This window comes from Panicum virgatum, chromosome 9N, assembly GCF_016808335.1.
Source record: "Panicum virgatum strain AP13 chromosome 9N, P.virgatum_v5, whole genome shotgun sequence".
Taxonomy (NCBI): Eukaryota; Viridiplantae; Streptophyta; class Magnoliopsida; order Poales; family Poaceae; genus Panicum; species Panicum virgatum.
The window spans coordinates 30,077,749-30,096,428 of record NC_053153.1 but is presented as its reverse complement, the minus strand read 5'-3'; the positions used below and the strand labels follow the sequence as shown (position 1 = coordinate 30,096,428).

General features: G+C 43.4%; 1 non-coding gene across 1 annotated transcript; it reads left to right on the top strand.

Annotated features, from left to right (window-relative positions):
- Positions 1–6,011: 6,011 nt before the first annotated feature.
- Positions 6,012–6,084, top strand: TRNAT-UGU. The gene has a single exon. It is a non-coding gene; the product is annotated as a tRNA-Thr (tRNA).
- Positions 6,085–18,680: the final 12,596 nt, after the last annotated feature.

Below are 18,680 nucleotides of genomic sequence, written 5' to 3'. Positions count from 1 at the left end.
GAAAAAGGAAAGAAGGGTAGAAATAGTTATTAGATAGCGAAGTGAAGTAAGCCCAATGCTATCTAGTAATTTTTCTACCTACCTACCTACTATTGGATTTGAAATCATGACTCCCGCTGTATGAAAGCAATACTATAACCACTGAGTTAAGTAGGCAATTTATCACCACAAAAGAAGCCCCATTACTTCGATCGATTATAGATCGAATCCTTTTTATAAGCAATACCCGCCATTATTGGTAAGTTTATATTATATTATATTATATAGTAAACAAAGGAATATCCTCTGGCATTAGAGAATATTCATCTTGACAAGAAATTATCTATATGTTAAGATATCTCTGACAAGGGCTATAGCTCAGTTCGGTAGAGCAACTCGCTTACACGTGCGCCAATGCTTTTCAAGGGAACTTATTATGCACTGAACAGAATTGAACTTATTGCAAAATCAATGTCTTACTTCATGGATTCGAAAGAATAGGAGAACAATAGCATGACAAACAGTCGGTTCAGTCCAATTCAGGTGCCAATTCAAGTGCTTAATCAAATGGAACCCCTATTGATTTGCTAGTTGATAAGGTAAATATCCAGCCCACTCAATGCTAGGCGTAATGAGGATAAGGGCCTCCAAAAAACTTCTTTTCGTTCTATGAACTTTAAGGTGTATGAAGTCTCGTAGTAAACTCTTGCAGCGGAACGATAGAGACTCCATTTCACTTAGGTTGATTTAATTTAGGCCGGAGGCAGACCTAAGTCAAGGTAATCCTCCTTTGAAACACTTTGGTATTGCTCCCAGATAGATATTAAGAAAAATAATCAATCAGAGCACAGGGAGCCATCTTATTATCTTTCCCTAAAGAAAAACTATGGCGGATTAACCGATCGTTACATCAATTGATGAAAGAGCCCAATGCAGAAAAAAAATGCTTGTTGGGTCTTTGAAACAGTTCGAATCATTTCGATAATTATCCGTTTGATCTGTTTTACCGAGAAGGTCTACGGTTTGAATCCGTATGGCCCTAATATATACGTCTTTTTTTTCATTTTAGAATGGATATCTTGTGTTTCTTTTAGTATAGTTTTTTCCTTATTTCCTTATTTAGTACTTGTTTATAGACTCGACGGTCGATTGTGCCATAGAATAGAGATAAAAGCATTACCATAGGCTCCATTCATGGAAAATCATAGAGACAGAAAAAGAAAAAAGAATTTTGATCAAATCAATAGAAGGGAGGAAGGGTCCCTTAACTGATTTGAATTCCATCCTCCTTCAAATAGGATATGCTCTAAGTCCCTATACTTTTCTATAATGACTGCAACGATTTTCTCTATTTTGCGAATTCCTATTTTGTTTGAAGTATATTACTATATATACATTATCTAAATATACATTATCTAAATCAATCCACTTTAAATAAAATAGAAAAAATCGAAAGAAAAAAAGAAAGAGTAAATAATAAAACTAGATACTCTGTTTCATAATTCTGAAATAGAGTTCTTTTTTTTAGTATTACTCCTCATTAGGATGCATACATTAGTTATCCTATTTTAATTAGGTTCTAATCTAATTTAGTAGTAAGTAGTTTCTTTTTTATTTAATAGTCTCTAACTATCATTAAATAAAGGGTGGAGCAATTCTTTTTTCTAAAGATTTTAGAGAAAGCGAGACAAAGTGAAGCGAAAGAGTTTTCTTTGTATAAGAATTAGGTCTATATCATATCTAAATAGAAGAGAAATAAAAAAGGGAATGGGGATTCCATTGGATGAATCCTTAAGGAGAGACATGTTACAAAAGAAACAAAGGCTAAAGTAAGCCACTTTTTGCCTTTAGTTTGAGTGTATTCTTGTTTCACTGAGGAAAAGAGAGAAGTTCTGGATAAATTGACAATGTCATGTCAACTTGAATTGATTAATTCAGTTTCGACTATTCCACATTAATGGGAGTACATTTATGTTTCTGCTTCATGAATATGATATTTTTTGGACATTTCTAATAATAGCAAGCCTTATTCCTATTTTGGATTTCAGGACTTTTAGCCCCTGTTAGTGAAGGACCAGAGAAGCTTTCTAGTTATGAATCGGGTATAGAACCCATGGGTTGGCTTGGTTACAATTCCGAATACGCTATTACATGTTTGCGCTAGTTTTTGTTGTTTTTGATGTGGAAACGGTCTTTCTCTACCCTTGGGCAATGAGTTTCGACGTATTGGGTGTATCCGTTTTTATCGAAGCTTTCATTTTTGTGCTTATCCTAGTTGTTGGTTTAGTTTATGCATGGCGAAAAGGAGCCTTGGAATGGTCTTAACTGAATATTCAGACAAAAAAAAGAAGGAAAAGATTCCATTGAGACAATTGTGAGTTTGATTGAGTTTCCGTTACTCGACCAAACAAGTTCCAATTCCGTTATTTCAACTACACCAAACGATCTTTCGAATTGGTCAAGACTCTCCAGTTTATGGCCCCTTCTATATGGTACCAGTTGTTGTTTCATTGAATTTGCTTCATTAATAGGCTCACGATTTGACTTTGATCGTTATGGATTGGTACCAAGATCAAGTCCTAGGCAAGCGGACCTAATTTTAATAGCTGGTACGGTAACAATGAAAATGGCTCCATCTTTAGTGCGATTATATGAGCAAATGCCTAAACCGAAATACGTCATTGCTATGGGAGCCTGTACTATTACAGGTGGAATGTTCAGTACGGATTCCTATAGTACTATTCGAGGAGTTGATAAGTTAATTCCTGTGGATGTCTACCTACCGGGTTGCCCGCCTAAACCAGAGGCTGTTATAGATGCCCTAGCAAAACTTCGTAAGAAGATATCGCGAGAAATAGTTGAGGATCGAACTCTATGTCAAAGTCAAAAGAAAAATTGATCTTTTACTACCCGTCACAAGCTTTATGTTCGGCACAGTAATCACACTGGAACTTACGAACAAGAATTGCTCTATCAATCACCATCTACTTTAGATATATCTTCTGAAACTCTTTTCAAATCCAAAAGTACAATATCTTCCTACAAATTAGTGAATTAGGAGGGGTTCTTTTGTGCAGAAAAAGAAAGAGCAGTGCAATCTTTCAAACTTGCATTTGAAATGTGAAATATTTATACAAAGGGGGAGAGATCAAGACAATGCAGCAGGGTTGGTTATCTAATTGGCTAGTCAAACATGAGGTGGTTCATAGATCTTTGGGCTTCGATCACCGAGGAATAGAGACTTTACAAATAAAAGCGGGGGATTGGGATTCCATTGCTGTCATTTTATATGTATATGGTTACAATTATTTATGTTCCCAATGTGCTTATGACGTAGCACCCAGTGGATCTTTAGCTAGCGTGTATCATCTTACGAGAATTCAATATGGTATAGATAACCCAGAAGAAGTATGCATAAAAATCTTTGCTCAAAAAGATAATCCTAGAATCCCGTTTGTCTTCTGGGTTTGGAGAAGTGCCGATTTTCAAGAACGCGAATCTTATGATATGGTGGGAATTTCTTATGATAATCATCCACGTCTTAAACGTATCTTAATGCCTGAAAGTTGGATAGGCTGGCCCTTACGTAAGGACTATATTACCCCCAATTTCTATGAAATACAAGATGCTCATTGAATGATAAAAAATTTATGTTCACTTATACAACACAACTCCAGATTTTATTCAAGTCAAGGAATATTTTTACGTTCTGTTCCTAGACAAAACGAAATACTTATTATATTCTAATTAATTCCTATTATATTATACAAAAAGATCCAGATAGACTGAACAAAAAGGGCTTCATTTCGATTTTCCAATTTGGAAAATCACATATTCGTTTCCTTCGTATGAACATAAAAATACAATGACTCAAAGAAGTTCCTACCACGAACTTTGTACCGCGCGGATTACTTAGAACAACTAGGAAAGTAGGATAAGCAAGAATAAAAAAATCTTTGGAATAGTGGCATAAAAAATTAATAAGAAATGCAAAAATAAAGAAAAGGGCACCTAATCCCCCCTCTTTCTATACCATAAAGAAAAGAACCAAAAAGAAAAAGAAAAGAACCAGAAAGAAAATAACCAGAGATTTTAGCCCTTTTCTAAAAAGAAGTGTTTAGAGATTTATCTACTTACTCTATAGTATCTATATTATTAATGAATATGTACCCCAATCCATCTCAAGATATTTGTATCAATATCTATTCGGTAGATCCTTTTTTTTCTGTGCTAGGAACCAGATTTGAACAGGTGACACGAGGATTTTCAGTCCTCTGCTCAACCAACTGAGCTATCCTGACCCTTTCTTGTGCTTCATCCTAGTAGAATATTTGCATCTATGTCAATTAAAGGGGCTAAAAAATCAATAAAGTATTCCATTCTAAATTTGGAATGGGGGGGGGGGGGTAATCCTATCAAATAAAAAAGAAATCATCTATTTAATGAATAGCATAAGATTCATTGAGTTCTCGTCGCACTCCTTTGTGAAAGAGTAGAATGAGAAAGCTAATGAATCTTAAACCCATTGATACAAGAAAAAAAGGATAACTACTATGGTTAGGGAATAAAAGAGGGTTTGGGGATTGAGGGACTTGAACCCTCACGACTTATAAAGTCGACGGATTTTCCTTTTACTATAAATTTCACTGTTGTCAGTATTGACATGTAGAATGGGACTCTCTCTTTATCCTCGTTCGATTAATCCACTTTTTTGAAGATCTCAAAACAATGAATGGAAGGATTTGATTACTCAATATTCGATTGGAATGGATTCACAATAATTCTAAAAAAAATCAGAATTTTATATTTCATAATCATTCCTAATTTCATTCTAAAAAATAAAATAAAGAACCTATATTATGATATGGGTTCTATGATTAATCGTTTGCTATCTGAGTATCTATACGTGTGTATTAGATGTATAAAGCCCTTCTTTCTATAATTTCGAGGGAGTTCCATTACCAACACAACGTAATTACTTCGATTCGTTAGAACAACTTCCATTGAGTCTCTGCACCTATCCTTTTCCTTTGGGTTCTAGTTTGAGAACCACTTGTTTTTTCAAAAAAGGGATTTGGCTCAGGATTGCCCATTTTTCATTCCAGGGTTTCTCTGAATTTGGAAGTTATCACTTAGCAGGTTTCCGTACCAAGGCTCAATACAATCAAGTCCGTAGCGTCTACCGATTTCGCCATATCCCCATTTTCCTTTTCTTTGAAACTAGGATTCCTTGTATAATTTCATCCATCTCTTAGTTTTTTTTGAATCATTGAATTCATTATTCGACATAGTCTAGCAGGTCATCTCTATTTGAGAGAGCCCGCTCGCTTATTGCAATTCAGAATTGAATTGATTCTATCGTGGATATATTTGCAATTCAATCGGAATGAATATATCCAAAAGTTTTTCTCTCTTCCGCCTTCCTCCTTCCTTTTTTAGAGTATTCAAAATCATACTATAACGCTTGATATTCATTCTTTGTTTTCTAATCTGAATTAGAAATCTCATTTGTTATGATTCTATCTTCTCCTTAGTGAACTATTTATCCTTAAATTATTAACAAATAAAAAAACAAAATATCTCAAATAAAATCAAAATGTATATAATGATAGAATGAAAATGCTAATCTCTTGGCATTTTATCTTTATTATAATATTCATATATATTCTTCTTTTATATGTATTAGATTATTCGTCCGAGCCATATCAAATTGAAAATATCTGAAATCAAATTCAATATAGAATTTGGAATAGATTCTATTAGAATAGAAAAATCCATTTGCAAATTAGAGAAATAAAAAGAAAGTTCAATAAATTCTAGAATCCTATTTAAGAATATCATTTAGTTAAGCATATCAAGCTAATTTTATCTTTATGAAATTCTAGTATTTTTTTACTAATTCTTTTACTAATTCTAAGTAGAACTTCCAATTTCGAACTAGTTAATAACTAAGATTAATAATTAAGATCTGCCATTTTACATATTCCCTATATATATATATTTCTATTTGTTACACTATTTCTATTATGTAAGCCCACTTAGCTCAGAGGTTAGAGCATCGCATTTGTAATGCGAAGGTCATCGGTTCAAATCCAATAGTCGGCTTTTTTCTCTATCGATGTTCCATGAACATGAATTTCTCTTTTTTTCTAAATTAAATGGGGAAGCCAGGATCTTTTATGTTGTTCTACCTTACAATTTTACTAGATACAAAGCATAAAAATAAATAATATATATACAAAAAATCCGGATGTTGATGAAATTCCATTTTTTGTGGTTCTTCATTTTTTGTGGCAGCGAGGCCTGCCTCTCGGCGGCCATGGCAGAGGCGAGCGTGACCGCCGCCCGGCACCGCCCCGCGAGGTCGTCCTCGTCGCGGAGCTTGAGCAGGTCACGGAGGTTGCAGGACCCCGCCGCCCCCTCCACAGGCGGCGCGGCAGAGCGTCTCCACAAATGCATCGGAGGAGAGAGGGATTGCAATTTTACCTCTCCTCTCTCCTCGAAGGCACTTTGCCTCGCGGGTTTGGCTCGTCTGTTGGATTGTAACATCCCAGGTGTTTCATTAGCTAAACCAGGGTCATTAGCACCAAATCATGTACCTTAACCAAGAAACATCGAAACAAATGCATGTGTATATGTGTATGTGTGCCTAGGTCAGGGACCTCAAATAACTTTCACACCAATGCAAATAGGCATATGAAAATGAATAGACATGTTCACCATGAAAAGATTAGTAAATGTCCAGTTGAACTCTAGGGGTACAAGTGACAAAAATCACATGAAATGATAAGTTATTTGAATTATAGTTTTCGGAAATTTAAAGTAACTTTTAAACCTTTGCTCGAATAAACTTTTTCCTGAAATAAAAGTTGTAGGCTTTTAAATTCTCTACAACTTTCATATTCAAAGTTTCTCATGTTTCAAAAGGAATCCTTGAGAAAAATTTGAATTTCGAATCAATTTAATTTCTCTCTCTCTCTCTCTCTTTCTCTCTACCCTCTCTGTTCTCTCTCCCCTCCCCTGTTTCGCGCCCGGCCAAACAGAGCCGCCGGCCGCGCGCCGCCCGCCCAGCCAGGACCGCCTCCCCACCCCGGGTTCGCCCCGAACCGAACCCACCCAGTCCGCTCGGCCTCGCCACGCGGCACCGCCCCCTGCGCGCACGCCGAGGACGGCCGTCGACGCGCCATGGCGCCGCCGTGACGACCCGGCCGACCGCTCCACGCCCTTGACTCGCCTAGACCCTTCCCGCGAGCTCCCTAGCGTCCTCACCCTTCTCTCTTTCCCTTCCTGAGTGCGAACGCCAAACTCCGTGAGCCCCTCTACCGGGAAACGGCCGCCACCGCCACCATGGCCGCCGCCGCCCCCTAGGCTCCCGCGGAGCCCCCTCCTCCGCCTTTCCTCGTGCCCAACAACCCCCGCAGCCACCTTCCTTGCCCTCCACCGGTGCTCCCCAACCCACTCGCCGCCACCCAAGACCACCGGACCGCCGCCGCCGCCGCTCACCGCCGCCGCCGGCCGCTGCTCTCCGCGGCGCCGCCCGCTCTGGCCACCCCAACCCCAACCGAGCCCACCCCTAGGTTCCTCTCGCCGCTCTCTTACTTTTCCCCATGTTCCCCCTCGCCGCCGGCCGCCGCAGGTGCCGGATTCCGGCCACCCGCCGCCTCCCCTGCTCCTCAGTCCGGCCAGGGGCCTATCTGCGAGGAAGATAAATCTTCCAGGGGCCTCTGCGCAAAAGAAAACTTTTTCCTTTTTGTTTTTCCAAAACAGTGAAATTGTAAATTTGATATAAATTCGTAGAAAAATCGGAAAAATGCAAACTCAATTGATCTGAGTTCCTTGTCATGAGATCTACAACTTTCATTACATGCACATGTTTATTTTCAGTCTGTATTTTAATATAGGCAAAAGATTAGATTTCATAGACTATAATTATTTAGGAGTTCTACTTAGAATCTATAGGTTATTTTTGGTTGGTAGCTAATTCATTCCATTCTTAGTGTTGTGTAAAAAATTGAGCACAAGTTGACACCTATAACTAGATGAAACCCTAGTCTTGGCTAGATTTAGTAGAATAACTTACTTTTTATTTTTGGATGTTCTGTTATAGATATGTCTATGAAACATTTTCTGTGTACTTAAAATACTAAGCTAACACCACTGTCCAAGTTTCAATATTTTTAGATTTGTGTAGCTATTTCTTTGATTTAATGCTTGTTTAGTAGATATTAATTATGATAAATAGTTTATGTTGATAATAAATCATGAAAATATTTCTGAGTATTCCTTTTTGAATAGTTTAGCTTGTCCATGGAGTTTGAGCCCCAGTTCATGACTAGAGCAGGATCTAAAAATTAATCTTGATAAGCTAATGTATGTTTTGTTTATTTTCTCCTATTTAATTCTGTGTATAATAAATCCTGAAAAATTCACAGTAGCTAATTCATCCCTTTTTAGACCTACTATTCAAGTTTGAGATTGTTTTATACTCTGGTATAACCTGTATAATTCAATCTTGTTCTAGGAGTTGTCTGATTACATGAATTGTTCTGGATATTTGGCTACAAGTTTTGGGATGAATTTTGCAGGATAGCTAGTTCTGTTTACCTTCTGTTTGATGTAATGTTTGTTGAATTTACTACTGTATGTGTGCTGAGTTGTTGATTTATTAACCAACCATGATTTAATTGCTATAGAAAACTACTCCCACTTGTTTAGGAAGTTAGTATAGTTTTCTTGTGCTGTTGATCATGATGTCTTGTGTAGTTAGATATGTTGAGTTACTACTCTATAAACGATTGCCTAGTAAAATATGAATGGAAGTGTTTCACTCTTTAACTTTGGGTTTTGTTTGAATTACAACTTTATAGTGAAGCAGGTTATAAGTTGATATCATCACAACAACTCACCCATGTGCATCTCATATAGATACTACCACTCTCGCTGACGGAACATACGAGCTGGTGCCCGAGTCCGAGAGTGAGCAGCGTGAAGCTCAGGTGAATCTAACTGAAGTTACTGAAGACCCGAACCCGATTTCGGAAGAGCCCAGATCCAGTTACGCCCAGGAAGGCAAGCCCCGGAGCATGTCCCTCTATTTTAAATTATGCAACTTATTATTGTTCCTATCTACTTGTGCATTTAAGTGACAGGAGTTGACTGGAACCTTAGTTGCATGATCCTAGGTACCAATGATTGAACACTAGTATGTGTAGGTCGCTAGTTAGCTATGCTAATGGTTCGGTAGAAGTCGAGTGATTTCCGGTCACTCGCGAGAAATTATAGGAATTGGTTGTTCACTACTTGCTACCACTATAAGGTCTACGGGCGGGGTCGTGATACTCTGGATGCCCTGTCTGTTTAGTGAAAAGTGATAAGGCCGCAGTGTGTGGTAGTGGTGGTTAAGCGTTTGAACGTACTAATCACATGCCGAGAATATGGTAATCGGTAAGCTTAAGTACTGGATTGAACCGCAGCCAGAATATACTCCCCACCGTCTTGAACTCGTTCACATCTAGCTAATGGCGAGTACAGAGTCGTCGTACTGCTGTACTTGAGGGCGGTGGGCCTGTTCCGTGAAGCGGGAATTGAAGGGAAAAGTTGCATGTGTGACTCTGGGAGTAACCACGTGACGTGTGTTTAGGTCTGCCTGGCCAGGTTAACAAATTCGATTCGAATCGTCCGTTTCTCACCGGTTATTGAGACTGCTTAACCCTTTTGCCACATAGAGTAAGAAGTGAAAGATGATGATGATGGTAAATTTGGTTGGTTGGATGGTAAAAGATAATTGTTTTCACCATGTATGCTATTGGATAGATGCTCACCTAGAATGGTTAATTGAACTAGAACCTGAAAACTATAACCTGCAATTAAGGATCCACTCTTTACTGCTTTTCGGCAAAACAAACCCCTCAAGCCAAAAGCCTTGCATGTCTAGATAAAGGGCTAAGTATACCCTCAGTCGGGTAATCCTTGCTGAGTACTAGAATACTCAGCCTTGCTTGTGGCTCATTTTGTTTCAGGAAATACTTTTGAGGATATGGTTGCCAGTTTGACCTGGCCTTGCACTCTCCCGCCTGGTTGGTCCGTGGAGTGGGACCCGTCCCCGACCAACGATGACAAGAGCGAGTGATGTCACGAACCGGGCTTCATTGTGACACCCCTTTCGTCGTTAGTTCTCGTGTGTACTTTCCGCTAAAATAAAGGACTCTGTTGAACTTCTTATATGTTGGCTTTGAAAAGTACTTTGTTAAATTTGGAACTTGGTTTGTAATTCTACTTGTCGTGGTGCTGCAAACCACAGCCGGGTGGCGGAAGGCACCCGCCCTAGTCCAGAGGGTGTGTACTCGGGGGTTAGCTAGTCCCAGTTAGATCTCACTCAAGAACACGATGAACACAGCAAGATTTAGAGTGGTTCGGGCCGCCGGAGCGTAATACCCTACGTCCACTGTGTGTTGTATTGCCCTCCCACGAGAGTGAGAGAGTTCGTGAGAGCTTGTGTGTCCTCTGGATTGCCTAGTGTCTATCTCGAGATCTCCCTGCTAGAAGGAGGGCATGCTCTCCCTTTTATATGTCCAAGGGGAGCACATACACTGAGCGGGGCCCCGACATGTGGACCCGGCGATGTATTATAAACTACACTTTGGCCTTCAATGCCTCAGATCCGGAGATCTTGTCGTCGGCTTCTGTGCGTAGCTTCTGACCAGGGATGGTCTTGAGCTGTTCCTGTCAGAGTAGAGTCTAGCCTCTGCAGCCGCGCGTCGAGGTCATGATGAAGCGCCAAACTACTGACTCAGTCCACTGTATCAGCGTGCACTGTTGCTCCAGTCAGTAGCTGGTCATCATGACTCGTTGCCCATGCGCATGGCTTGTCTTGGTAACTGACGAGCCGCCTCGGTAACTGGCGATCCACAGTGTGGACTGATAAAAGCTGCCCCGTGCCCAGAGGCAGCAGAGCCTGCCTCGATCACTCGCACTTAATGCGGGTGCGTGAGGGAGCTTCCAGCGGAAGCCTTGCGCCCGCGCCCGCGTCTGCGTGACACGTGGCGGCTCCGGACCCCTCCCGATCAGCTAGCTAAGCCGAGAGCTCACGGGGGTCCGGATAGGCACGTGGAGGTCCCGGACCCATCTGCGGGAGTCCGGATGGCACGTGGAGGTCCCGGACCCACCTGCGGGGGTCCGGGTCCGCGGCCACAGGTACTGAGCATTTCCACCTCTAGGACACGTGGTGACACCGGACCCGTCCCCGAGCAGGAAGCGGGTCCGGGACCGTTGGTCCGGTGAGATGGAGCCGGACCCCAGGGGTCCGGCTGCTCAGCTCCTTAGGGCGTAGTTACGGATAACTACGCGAGTCTTGGCACAGTAGGAGTGGGTACCCCAGTTGCAGGGTACCGACAGAGGCCCCCGGGCCCGCCTCGGGAAAGGCAACGAACCCGCAGGTGGGGCCACTACTGTGAGCAACTTGGCTGCTTCTGGCGCCTAGCGGTGCGCGCCGCAAGGGTCTTGTCCTGCGTCGTCCATCCTTTGGGTCACCTGCTGCATCATCACGTTTGGACCTGCAGATGACTCAAGGTAGATGCTTAGTAGCGTGCCCACGGGTCCCAAATCCTGTTGGCTGTAATCCTTTGAGATAGACAGCTAGGTTCAGTGAACGGAACTCAAGGGGCCGGCCTTTAGGTTAAGAGAAAGTCCGGACCTCCAGGTTCCCAGTCCTAGGTACTACGGCACTCATTCACAGGAGGTGGTGCGTGCAGGCTTAGGGTACAGAACCAGGCTAAGTGGCTACACGGCTCTGGACCTCCCCAGAGAATGAGTGCGCTTCCCTGAACCTGCAGGTTCCCAGGGGTCCGAACCCCTCTCTTCCATGAGGGGTCTCGAGCTAAGTCACTAACTAGCCAACTCAATTCGGACCACAATCACCGCACAAGAGTAAGAAAGCCACGTGGGGGTTAGCGCAAACAGAATGTGTAGATTGAAATTAGAATGTAACATCCTTAGAGGCGAACTGAGAATAAACTTTTCCTTTATAACTAGATGTACATGAGATGTGCGATGTAAGCCAGAACACGGGTTTATGAGGCCGGAGCTGTCCGGACCTCCGGGCCCCCAGTCTTAGGTACTACAGTACTCACCCTAGGGAGGTAGAGCATGCAGGCTTAGGGTACGGAACCAGGCTAAGCGGCTACACGGCTCCGGACCTCCACGGAGGGTGAGTATGCTTCCCTGAACCTGGTTTGCAGAGGTCCGGACCCCTCCACGGGGGAGGCTCACCGGACTGGACCACACGAAAGTACTACCTAGTTACAAAGGAAAATGTTTTATTCCCTGCTGGGCCTCTAAGGGTAGGACTTACAAAGATGTAGAGTCGGGGGTGCGACCGGAGTCGGCTTAACGTCAGAGAGAGCCACCAGAGTCGGCTTAGTGCGACCGGAGTGGGCTTTCCGCCGGAGCGGGCTTGGTGCGACCGGAGTCGGCTTTCCGCCGGAGCGGGCTTCCTCACATGAGTGAGGTATGCTGCGAGCTGGGATTTATCGCTCCGCCGCTCACAACTTGTGAGGGGGCCCTTGATGGGCGCCCTGACTCTTGCCGGCGAGCAGTGCGCGCCGTCGCCGACGGTGGTTGCTCCATAGGCACGGTTGCCCTTGGAGCAGGAAGGCGAGAGGCATGTGGCGCGGATGATGCCACACCCTCTGTCATCTCCACATCGTCCACACGAACCATGGTGACGAGGAAGAGATGAACTGCGACCAGCTAAATACCCCTACCTGGCGCGCCAAATGTCGTGGTGCGGATGACCACGACAGCCGGGTGGCGGAAGGCACCCGCCCTAGCCCAGAGGGTGTGTACTCGGGGGTTAGCTAGTCCCAGTTAGATCTCACTCAAGAACACGATGAACACAACAAGATTTAGAGTGGTTGGGGCCGCCGGAGCGTAATACCCTACGTCCACTGTGTGTTGTATTGCCCTCCCACGAGAGTGAGAGAGTTCGCGAGAGCTTGTGTGTCCTCTGGATTGCCTAGAGTCTGTCTCCGAGATCTCCCTGCTAGAAGGAGGGCGTGCTCTCCCTTTTATATGTCCAAGGGGAGCACGTACACTGAGCGGGGCCCCGACATGTGGACCCGGCGATGTATTATAAACTACACTTTGGCCTTCAATGCCTCAGATCCGGAGATCTTGTCGTCGGCTTCTGTGCGTAGCTTCTGACCAGGGATGATCTTGAGCTGTTCCTGTCAGAGTAGAGTCTAGCCTCTGCAGCCGCGCGTCGAGGTCATGATGAAGCGCCAAACTACTGACTCAGTCCACTGTAGCAGCGTGCACTGTTGCTCCAGTCAGTAGCTGGTCATCATGACTCGTCGCCCATGCGCATGGCTTGTCTTGGTAACTGACGAGCCGCCTCGGTAACTGGCGATCCACAGTGTAGACTGATAAAAGCTGCCCCGTGCCCAGAGGCAAGAGAGCCTGCCTCGACCACTCCCACTTAATGTGGGTGGGTGAGGGAGCTTCCAGCGGAAGCCTTGCGCCCGCGCCCGCGTCTGCGTGACACGTGGCGGCTCCGGACCCCTCCCGATCAGCTAGCTGAGCCGAGAGCTCACGGGGGTCCGGATAGGCACGTGGAGGTCCCGGACCCATCTGCGGGAGTCCGGATGGCACGTGGAGGTCCCGGACCCACCTTCGGGGGTCCGGGTCCGCGGCCACAGGTACTGAGCATTTCCACCTCTAGGACACGTGGTGACACCGGACCCGTCCCCGAGCAGGAAGCGGGTCCGGGACCGTTGGTCCGGTGAGATGGAGCCGGACCCCAGGGGTCCGGCTGCTCAGTTCCTTAGGGCATAGTTACGGATAACTACGCGAGTCTTGGTACAGTAGGAGTGGGTACCCCAGTTGCAGGGTACCGACACTACTATTATGTTAAACTCTATGGTGTAATATGTCATGAGGTGTTGTAATCTCTGGACTCGCCTTCGCGTGAGTTATGCTGCTTTGTTCGATCCAGGTTTAAGTGGTTTTATCGGGAATTCACCCAACAGACCTCCGATGTGCTCCGTCTGCTGTGCGAGTTAAACCTAATTGCCTTTGCAACGATGGTTAGCGCACTTAAGCCGGTTTATGTCGGGCGGTTCTGCCACATGGATGACATGCCTCGTGTGAATAGTGGCTATGGGAGAGGCAAAATGTGTTTGCGTGTTCTTGTTGGACTCAGTCTTAGGGTTGGTTCACGGGCTCAAAGATTCATATTCGGCTCCGTACTGCATATACACATTAATTATTTAGCTTAGGGTTATACATACTTGATACATCATAAGTTTAAATTTTGGGAGTACAGCTGCTCCCCATGGATCTACAGTAGATCCACCCCGGCACTACTCGATCATGCGAAAGAACCTGCTCTTGTTTGGATCCCCTCCCACGAGCAGGTGGCGCTTGTATTTTAGCCGTTAGATTTGAGCCGTTGAGAAATGAGGCAGGTGAAGTCTTGAAGTCACAACAAGAAACGTGTGATAGGGCCGATGAGGACTCGATCGTTCAGGTGAAGCGTGCATCACAATCCCACAGTTGCAGCCTGGGAGCGTGCTACCGCGCAGGCGCGCACGCGAAGAAAGCTGCGCACAAAGGCAGCAGAGCTTGCAAATTACAAGTCATTCTAAAAATCTTGGAGAGTCAAACTATCTCAAATTTGATCAAAATTATAAACAGAAACACAAAAATTTATAACATCAAATAGATATATTATGAAAATATAGCTAACAAAGAATCTAATTATACTTAATTGGTATCATAAATATTATTATTTTATTATATAAATTTAGTTAAATTTTAAAAACTTTGACTATCTAAATTTTTTAAAATGATTTATAATTTGAAACAGAGGGAGTAACTAAACAGAGGGAGTAACTAGCTAGTACAAGGGCCAGACGGGCCGGCATGTCGATCCACCTCGTCGGCGTGCGATAGACGTATTGCCAGTTGCAGCCTGTGGGCCGCCGGCCGGACCAACGGAAACAGAGAGCTCATGCCATGTGAATGCTTTCACTTTGTCAGTAGCAAGCGTGCATGGCCACGCTAGCTAGCTTCTTTTTTTTGTGTGTGTTTGGAGGAGTGAGAGTAAAAAGTTTTAATCTCCTCCCATCATAGAGAATGTTGCAATTTAGAGTATTAAACAAAATCTGATTATAAACTAATTGCATAGATAGATGCTAATTCGTAAGACAAATCTAATAAGGATAATTAATCTTTGATTAGACAATTAAGAATTAATTATCCTCATTAGATTCATCTCGCGAATTAGCACTCATCTGTACAAAAAGTTTCATAAACAAATTTAATTTAATACATCTAAATGGCAAGATTCTCCTTGATGTGACGCGGACTAATTACTTTAGTATCTATCGCATCGGATGTTTGGACACTAATTAGAAATATTAAATATAGATTAATTACAAAACTAATTGCATAGATGAAGGCTAATTCGCGAGACGAATGTATTAAACCTAACTAGTCCATGATTTGACCATGTTGTGCTACAGTAATATATTCTAATAATATATTAATTAAGTTTAATAGAATCGTCTCATGAATTAGCCTCTTACGCAATTGGTTTTATAATTAGTCTATATTTAATACTATTAGTCGGTATCCAAACATCCAATGTGATGAGACTAAAATTTAGTCATCGGATAGCCTTGTTCGAACTACGTTGATGTGGCCCATAGGTTTCAGCTAACCGTGAGGAAACGGGGATCACACGCCGCACGGATTTCTACCACTAGGCGAGAGTCTGATAATCCAGTAGCTGCGTATTAGGAGTGTAAATTGGTATTTATACTACTTAAAAATAAGAAGTCCCAATTCTCATCCCTGTTAAGATTGTTCGCCGACGACATGCTACGAGATAAGTGTTTATAACCACACCACTAAATATGTCCTTTAGTAGAGTCTTAGTGGGGAATAAACTACATGACTGGCTCCCTATATAGTAGATAAGTTGTTGACATAAATATTAATTTACAAGAAGGAAGGGATACCTTCGTTTGGTCCCTACAAGCAGCTAATGGCTCCTTCACTGTACACTACATGTACAAAAATCTTGTCAATAGTGGTATAAAGGTTAGACAAGAGATTTGGCATGCAAAGATATACCTTTAAATATTAAAATTTTTATGTGGTATTTGAAAAGGAGTTTGTTATTTACAAAAGATAATTTAGATCGGAGAAATTGGATTGGAAGCAAAGTTTACAGCTTCTCTGGCTGGGAAAAAAAGTATCCAACACCTTTTTTATTGTGCTTATACAAAATTTCTTTGGTGTGCTATTCACTTAGTTTTTTATTTGACATCATCAAAGGATATTGATGATTTATTTGATCAATGGTTAAAACAAGAGGGGCATAAATCAAACTACACTTATTGACAGGGATATCAGCTATGTGTTAGGTTATTCGGCTCTCTAATAACAATGTTGATTTTGACAAATACCAACTAAAAATTTTTATGCAGATTTTATTCAGGGGAAGTATTGTCTCCATCAGTGAGCGCGATTGCAGCGTAGTGGGGATCAAAAGGAAAGGATGATTCGAGCACGTGGAGATGTCAGCTATTTGTTTATTGGCATCCCATGTATTGTTTTTTAATTTACGAATTGGCTTTCAATAAGTATGCTTCATACCTTAAACACTTGTTGAAAACATGGTAATATGGTATGGATGCTGCTGTGTATAATAATATTAGTCTAATTCCTGCTCGCCGGATAATCTTTTCCATTACACTGAAAAGTATGTCTTTGTAGGAATAGATGAGCTGTATGCATGTATATGATTGCCCACATCTTTGTTTACTGATATCTTACTGTGTATGGTCCACGATCCCAGGATGGCACGTTCGAATAATTGAGGAGAGGGGACGCTCACACTAGTGCCGAGTCGCAAAAAAAAAAAGAGCTCACATAGTGCTGCTGTGCGAGCCTGCCAACGCAGTATAAAGTAGTGACCGGACACCGGAGTTGGCACTCGTCCAGTCTCTCTCTCTCTCTCTCTCTCTCTCTCACGGCCATTCCGAGCCATGTCGTCGAGTGCATCGTGGCAATAGTTGTGGCCGCTCTCGCGTCATCGGTCAGGGACGAGTACAAGCTCCTTACCGGCGCTTCCGGCGAGGCGGCGTTCCTGACGTCCGAGTTGTTGAGCATGCGTGCTTTCCTGGACAGCGCGTCGGCGGCGGACGCGGGCGACGCGCAGCTGAGGGCCTCGGCGGAGGAGATCCGGAAGCTGTCAAGTGATGTCGAGAGGGGCGTCCACGCGTACAACACGGCGGCGAACGGCGCCGCCGCCGACCTTGGTGGCAGCAGCGGCCACACGGGCCTCAGGGCGTTCGTGAAACGGTGCGTGAGGCTGCCGTTAGCGGCCTGGTCTCGCCGCCGCGCCGCCGAGGAGGTGCTCGGCCTCAAGATACGCGTCGTCGAGGCCGCGGAGCGGCGGAGGCGGTACAGGGTAGGTGATGATCTCGCCGGTGCTGGCCGCCGCTGCCGCATCTGCTTGTGTGGTGCCGCCGGGCACGGCGGCAGCAGCAGCGGTGACACGGCCATCTACTCTTGCCAAGAGAATTACAAGATCCAAGGTAAGAGCATCTCCAACAGTTTGACAAATTGGTTTCCATTATTGGTTTTTGGCAAAAATAAGAAAAAATAAGTCTCCAACAATTTGCTATCTCCCTTGCCATCTTTTGCCAACTTGGCAAATGCAGCCGTTCCACGCGCAAATATGCGCGCTGGCTACCGTCGCGCAAATAGCATGCTGCTCCTGCTGTACACTGCTGCTCCTGCCGATTACACACGAGCTGCTTGACCTGCGTAATCATTGCCTGCTCTTGTTGTATGCTGCTGCTCCTGGCTTGATTGGACGTACTAGTAGAAGATTACGCTGCTGCTGATCCATGTCCCATCCTTGTCTCCTGCTCCTGATCCATTACACACTCGTATATTTATTTAAAAAATATATTTGATTGAACACTCTCGAGGCATGACTCCTGGCCCGGGGTAAATGGATCAACAACAATTTAAAGCTTTGATAAACGGTTGGGAAGAGATCTGGATGGAGGAGAGGGCTGGAACGGAGAAGAACACTACGCGCGAAGCAAAGAAACCGACCATGATAAGTCTTGTGGGCCTTCTTTTTCATTTTGCCAAGTCCAAAATAGCAAACTATTGGAGATGGACTATTTTTTTACTTGGCATATAGTTTTGGGAGTTGGCAAATCACAAGATTTGCCAAGTAAAATTTGGCAAACTCTTGGAGATGCTCTAATTAACATACATGCGTGCAAACATCAATTAGTTCGTCGTTCTCGAGTTTGAATGCAAGTTGTTGTGGTTTTCTTGTCCTGCAGCTGCAGGTAATGTTTTACTAGTTTCTAAAGTGATCCTCCTAACCCATCGCGATCGCAGCAGCAAACAAGGCTTGGAAAGACTTAGATAAATTGTGTTTCTTGCATATTGAGTCATGCTCTATTGAACTTAAATGCTCATATCTAAGTTCATAGGCTATGTACTCATACATTTGCTTAACCTTGGTGTACCAAGTGCTTCTTGTTTAAAGACTTTCAATTGATTGCAAGTCACTTTCTTTTAGTACATGCAAGGTAAACAAAGAAACCCCCGGAGGTATGTAAGGTTCTAAACTAATTAAATTGGTATCTTTGTCATATCCTATTTACTTT